At 31.8% G+C, this 7492-nt stretch overlaps 1 pseudogene across 1 annotated transcript; it reads right to left on the bottom strand.

Moving 5' to 3' along the window:
* Window positions 1-2813: 2813 nt before the first annotated feature.
* On the bottom strand, window positions 2814-4997 carry LOC143613124 (transcription factor MTB1 pseudogene; annotated as a pseudogene). Its single transcript, XR_013150060.1, has 2 exons — window positions 4931-4997; window positions 2814-4484 (listed from the first exon to the last, which is right to left on the bottom strand). The product of XR_013150060.1 is annotated as a transcription factor MTB1 pseudogene (transcript).
* Window positions 4998-7492: the final 2495 nt, after the last annotated feature.

The following is a 7492-nucleotide window of genomic DNA, read 5'->3' as shown; positions in this document are numbered from 1 at the left end:
ACATTTTTGTAGCATATGAATAATATATCAATTCAAATTGGAAAGAATTTTATATATCTATAAATCACCTTCTTTGTATTATAACAAGTTAACGTGTTAAAACATGCAAAAGAATAGGATAATATATCTAAGATTAATTAATACTAACATATACATTGATATGCTTCCAAGATCTCATGCTATAAGAGCATTCTCATCCCACGCTCTATCCCTAAACCAAAAATTACACTAAAACTCACTATATTTTCTCTCTCAATTTCAATTAAATAATACTTTTTATACCTTTTATCATTACCTTTTCTCTTTCCTTCACTCACAACCACTTTCAAAATATATTAAAAAATTATAGGGGGTGAACATTAACTTTTCAAATATACAGAAAAATCACTACTTTCTCTAAAATATAAAAACTCTTCACTCACAACACCCTAAATCACTCACTAAATTATAAAAACACCCCTCACATAAAAAGAGGGGTGGGATGAGAATGCTCTAACTCAATAGATTTTGTGGACTCTTACCCTTTTATTTTCTAACAATTTTTTATTCCCACTATTACCTTTTGGACTAGTTACACCTTAGTCACTAAAATTTGGCTTGATTTACACATGCATCATTATAGTTTTCAATTCTTGCATTGACTTACTGTTTTAGACTAAACATTTTGATTTTCTAATGCATGAAAACCCATTACTAGTAGTTTAGATCATTTTAATCTTAATTTTTTATTTTACAAAAAGAGAGCTTTGAAGAGATTCATGTTTGTAAATTAGTTGAAGCAAAACTAACGTAATCCCTCCAAAAGTGAGATTTCAATGGTTTACCGGTACAACACCCGTTAAAGTTATGGCAATATTTGGATTTAGTCAAAAGAACTAAATATGGAATTACTTACTATATTAATATTTGGTATATATAGATGGGTACTATGAATAGTAAATTGCCACCAACATTTAGTATATGTGTTAATTAGGTTGGTATTCATTCACTAATCGACGCTTAGTCCAGTGGTCGTTCTTGTTAGTTGAAGAGCCTTGCACTCCATGTGTCACGGGTTCAAATCCCAGTTGATCTCTTCGATTTAATTAAAGACCCCACGATTTATCCTTTAACCAAGATTCCAATCGATTGGTTCACCTTTGTCCACTTTGTTGTTCGTCTGGATTTTTGTGAAATCAGCCTGTTTAATTTTAACTACTTGTTCGTTGCACTTCGTCTTCATCATTTTCTACTTGAATCACGCCCATCGTCTTCATCAGTCAGTACCTTCTTTTGATAATAAAAAAAGTCTTAAGAAAGCGGTTATCAGCTATGTAGAGATACGGTACATATGTATAGTTTAAATTCTTAATTATAACCCACTTGGTTAAAATCGATCCCCGTAAAAGGTCAAAAACGGTATATTTTGGAGAGATGAAATAACATGGTACCAAACATACATAACCAAACTTTAAAGTGACATTTCAATTTTAAATATTGAAAAAAATAATTGACAAACTAGAGACAAGGCTATGCGCAGTGGAGGGGCTACAAAATGAGGCGTTTTACGTCGTGTGGCGCCCAGTCAGCAAAGGGTAGGAATTTGTTTTTCGGGTGTAATAGTGTAGGGGCTACAAATAGTAATATAATAATATATATATGTATATCTGTATGTATATATATAACACATAACACACACATGCATAAAATAATAATATATCCACCCTCCTTCCAGCGACAAAAACATCCCGCCTGCGCCCCAATTCGCCCCAAATTCGCCTAGGGAGGTGGTGTTCGCGCCCATTGTCGCCCAAAATCGACCAAGCCCAAGCCCCACTACACATAGCCTAAGGACAGTACCAATTGTCTTGCCATTGATGAGACTTTTAACTTGATATGGTGGTTGTATTTAAAATATTTTAAAACTTATATTCGATCATATATTTATCGAAAATCAGACACTTATTTCTAACAGTATTAAAAGTTCACATTTTAAATATTTGATACAAACATCTATATTCCAGAAAATTAAAATGATAAGATGTTTTTATTGCAAGGTATGAAACTTGTCCCACATCGGTTGATGTGGGGTTTATAAGCCTAATGAGTTCCCTCACCTATCAGACTAGTCTTTGGGTTGAGTTTTTCTGTTTGGCTTGTAACAGATTACGATAACACTAAACGAAAATAAAGGTGTTGTAGCGATAAACAAATACAAAATGTTTAGAATAGTGTTTGGACTCTATTTAGTTTAAGCTTTTAGTAAGATTAGATGGAGCATATTGAAATTCTGATTTTAAAATAAACCATGTAGCTTTTAGAACATATCTATATACTTGTAAACTTTAGTTTGTACATTGAAATCACATGTAATTATAAGTATTACACGCACCCTAGCCTGCCACCAACTACCTAGCGGCCAAATTGCAACCATTGTAGAAAAGTTTCTTTAGTTCTTCTACAAACTTTAATCATTTGTTATGATCCTAAATTCCTTGAAAATACAAAAAGTGAATATGTTGTTAAAGATTGAAGTTGCTTTATCACAAGGGCAATGTGGTGAGCATATTTTTTGCATGTGATACTTTGCACTTTCCCACAAAAGTACATATCACAATGAATGACCTTTAAAAATATCCACTATATTTTCACAGCATTAAAAAAACAAAACAAAAAATAAAAAATTTAACCATCTATAAGAAAATTACCCATTAAAAGTTTAACAAGGATTATCTAGGTATGATAAAACATAGTTACTTTGATTCTCTTTAATAATATATCATAACAAAAGAACATACATATCTAAAATCTTAATCTTAACATAGTTATTTTTCTACACTTTACCCTTGAATACATCAGTATAAAAAACCTTAAAAAGAACCAAAAACAACCTCACATTGAATGTTTCTAAGCTGTTTTTTCACCTTCATACTTATGTCTATGGATGTCACAACGAGTTTGTTTCTCGCGAAAACACAGAGATCAACTTCTCCTTAGTCAACTGTTCGGGTCCTTGCGACTTAACAACAAACGTATGAAACACCATGTCGTTCGTAGCAGACATCTTCGATTCAACAACGTTAATCTTCGATTCTTCGAATGTTTGAATCACTTTAGAAACGGGGTGTGCATCTAACGGGGAAGTGACCCTTACGATTACTTCATCTTGACCCGTTTGAACCTCGATTTTCTCTAAACTAAAGGAGTTGTTTGGTGACTGTCGTTCGGATTCCAGTTCCTTAAGCTTTTTTTGAAGATCAGTTATGTATGTGATTGCATCGCCTAATAACGAAGCTTTATCCATCTTTGAAATGTTGGGTACTATTGCGCGCAGGGCGTAGAATCTTTGGTTAAGCTTCTCTCGTCGTTGTCTCTCGGCTTCAACATGATTCAGCGCCTCTTCTCTTCCGTTCGCAGGCTTTCTTCCTCGTTTTCTTGGCTGTTTTTCACCAACGTCGACGACTAACGTTTCTCTTTCGTTTCTCACTGGGGACTCGTCGGAAACCTTGGACCCCGTGCTGACCGGCCCTGACGTAATGCTGGTGAAATCAATCTCCTTCTGATGATTGTTGAACTGAGACCAATTCGAAAACTGGACCCGCGAGTCTTCGGGTTTTCTTACTGCAAGCTTTTCGCGAAACTGTGGTTGGTATGTGTTCAAACTAAGATCTTGCCCGAAAACCTTGGAAACCGCGGTTGGTTTATCCGAATTCCCATTACTGTGAATAGGAACGGATGCAGGCATCGAAGAAGTAATCCGACTACACGTAAATGAAGATCTTATTGACTGCAAAAGTTTGTTATTTTCGGGTATCGACCTAATGGACCCAACCTCAATCACACCACCATCAACCGGAACCAAAACAATGGTCTGAATTCCCGCAGACTTAGCTAAATGAGACCGAAAACAATAATCTGTTGTCGAATTCAACGCGCTGTCGATCCAAAAATAACGGTTGGATAATAAACAACCGCCCGGACCGCCTTCGCCTTTTCGAAAACAAAAATACATCGAGATCAAAAAGAACATTTCGGTATCAGTAACCCTATCCAACCCGGACGCATAATTATCTTCATCCAATCCACCAAACAAAATATGAATTTTCTGAAGCACCCGCTTTCTAATTCTCTGCAGGCTTTCATCTTCCGACCGCATATTCAAAATCCGACAAATTTCAAATTCTTCATCTTCTTTAGGCTCTCTACAACTCCCATCCCCCCACCCAAGAACCAAATCCCCTGTTTTGGACTTTGAAATTTCCCAAAAGATTGCGAAATTCCAACTGAAATTATCGTAATTCGGGCTGTCGACGAGATCCAAGAGCTTCTGCTGCAGATTCTCGTTGTTAATTAATGAACTTGAAATGCATTCATTATGAATTGAGGTTGAAACCAAGTAATTAAATGCTCTGTTCCCAAGAACAGAGGCAACAATGGCTTTATCTTCTTCATTCCAACTCTCACCTTCCATATTCACCTCTGTTTTCATATTATCTTCACCAAATCTAAAAACCCACAAAATATATTCAAATTAAATACAAAATTCACAATTTTCAACTACCAATTTAGCCTAAAAACAGAGTAATATACTAATATTCCAAAATTGACCAATTTCCTCACCAATTCATCAAATTTTAATGATTTTTCACATAATCAAACCCTAATATATATCAAATTTAATCACTATGAACTCTAATTCAGTAAAAGTAACAAACTATACAAAAGCCCCAAAACATACAATAATTCAAGAAACAGAGCAAATTAGAGCAAAAAACAGAGTAATATTCCTAAATTGACCAATTTAACCTCCAATTTAATCAAAATGAAATGATTTTTACACACCCAAATCCTAATAATCTTAAATTCAGATGCTTTTTAATTAATAACTTAAAAAACATAGGAAAGATTACAAGTACAAATAAATCAAGAAACAGAGCAATTGAAAACACACCTAACATGAAAACCTTAAATACTTGTGTTGTAATTGTTGTAAAGATGTGAATGTTTTAGAGAGAGAGGAGAGGCAAAGGGTTGGCTGGTCCTGTATCTATATACTACACGGCAAGGGTTTCAACAAAGTTAACCATGGTTAGGTTTAAACATCATTTGCCATGTTTTCTACCTTTTTTTTTTATTTTTTAACTTTTGAGAAAAAGAAACACGTTACTTTAATATATTTCTTTTAAACAGTTAATATTTTACTTTAAATCAGCTTGGGTTCTTTATTCATAAGTTATAAGTCACAACTTTATGTCTTATTAAACTTTTTCACTCATATATTAGGCAATTGCATATATTTTTTTTTAACTTTTCAATAAGTTAAATTATACGGACCCAAAAATAAGGAATCCCAAACACCCCAAATCTTTCGGGATTTAAATTCTCGACCTCTAGATATCGTTGGATCAAATGCTCTTTTGGTAAAGAAATGTTGTGAGTTATTATATTTAATTACCTTTAAAAATATAAATACGAATTAATATTAGTATTTATAATTATACAAGCGTTAGAACTTGTGTGATGCACATGAATACAGGATGCTTAAAAGAAATACAATTAAGCTTTAGAAATTAAATGGCTAAATTGAAAAACAAAAACTTATATTTTATCAAATTAAATAGTTTTATAATTTTAAATTTTATTTTCTAATGGAATATTCATACGAATACGTTGTATTCTCATGCGATTTATTCATAATCATGAAAAAATGCACCTAATGATTTTATAAGTTTTAATTATATTTTTTAATGAAATAACGAATTATAACAAAAGACAATAAGATGTTTAAAAATGAATGACATATAAACATTATATATAAAATTAACATGAGTTAAACACACTTTTGTTTTATAGTTTTGAAAGAGATGAATGAAATCCTTGGAGGTCTAATGAATACTTGAAAATGATTTTTTATTCATTCATAATTTATTATTTTCTTTATCATCTTAGTCGTATATATATCGTTCATTGAATTTCAACACATTTATTTCCTGCACTAAAAAATGTGTATAAACTTGTTTAATGAAAAAAAAGTAGATCTGATTCATTAAATATATAAATATTTTGATTATATTGACATATATACTAGCATATTTTTAATACATATAATTTAGTTAATTATTTATTTTATTAAAGGATGGATTGATATGTTTTGATTATACTTAAATAAATATGTTTTCATTAAAAATACAAGAATAATTTAAGCAGAAAAATTTGAGCTACGAATGAATCCATAACTGACATGTGTTTCTAGTAATTTCAATATGGAAGGCATTTAACCAAATAGTATCCGGTGAATAATAGTGTTCCTTCTCTTGAAGGTTGTGGAATTATACATGCGGTAGGCAGGTTAGGTATATATAGGATTAGAGTATTTGTTGTTAAAAAAAAGGTAAATGATATTAATTGTTTTAGTTTTTGATTAAATTCATTAAATTATGATTGTTTGTTTAACAAGAATGAAAAGCATGTCGTTGAATATATTGTCTGTTCTGAATTTTTTTTATTGGCATCAATTTATTTGGATTAAAGTCATGAACATGCAACTTGTGCTTTTCTCATGCCAAAATAGTGATTAGTACCGTTAATAAATTAAGAGTTCTTTATTATATGTACTTATTAAATTATATTCCTTCCACCTAACTTATTTTATACATTAATTATTTCGAGGTGACATAGGAATTCTATTTCATGAAACAATCAAAGTTCGTATATTAGTTGTAAAAAAATAAAAGTATTCGCGAGCTCTTAAAGCTCATTTTTTTTATTGAATAGGAAGAAACATGTGCATAAAAATGAGTGATACCCATATACATGGCATTTACTATATAAAGATTAATTCAAAAGAAGTTGACAAGTGGTCCCAAGTATGCTTAATATCTAGGATTAATCAAATTCTTTTTCAACCAATAATAAGTTGATGTTACTTGAGAGTTGAGATTATGGAATATGTGATGCTTAATTTAAAAACTAGATTATTAAGTTTTTTTTTACTTATGTTATGACATATGTATAAATTTATTTTGATGTTAATTTGTTGAGTGTAAGAAAGGTTTAAAGGACACTTAAATGGTAATAGGCCCTCTTAATTGAGTGGAATCTAAGGAAGATGAGGTACCTTGGTCCCATAATGATATTCCTATTTTCCATCTTTTAAGACTAGTTCATCTTATACTTGACTCTGCAAATTGGCTTAATAGTAGTTCATGACTTTTCTTACTACAGTTTCGGGTTTGAGCCTCGTCTAAAGCAATTTGCTCTAAGCTGAGCAGAGAGTTTTATCCGTTGCGACTTTTCTCTTAGGTGGGCGGACCGGGTCATCAAGTTCTGTTATTTGAATTGAAGGATGATCTATTTGTCAGGGTGATCTCGGGTATCATGGCCTTGCTTTTAAAATAAAGAAATACGTTGAAAACATTTACAAGATTTATTTTATTGATTTTAAAATATAGCTAACTTTAGTTAAAATGAAAGTGTGGGATGGAATCAAAAGTTTTCAACTGAATGGTCACAA

Source organism: Bidens hawaiensis, unplaced genomic scaffold, assembly GCF_021521415.1.
Source record: "Bidens hawaiensis isolate Kalapana, Puna unplaced genomic scaffold, B.hawaiensis_p1.1 tig00036711_1, whole genome shotgun sequence".
Classification (NCBI taxonomy): domain Eukaryota; kingdom Viridiplantae; phylum Streptophyta; class Magnoliopsida; order Asterales; family Asteraceae; genus Bidens; species Bidens hawaiensis.
Note: the sequence above shows the minus strand (reverse complement) of the source record. Positions and strands in the feature narration are given on the sequence as shown.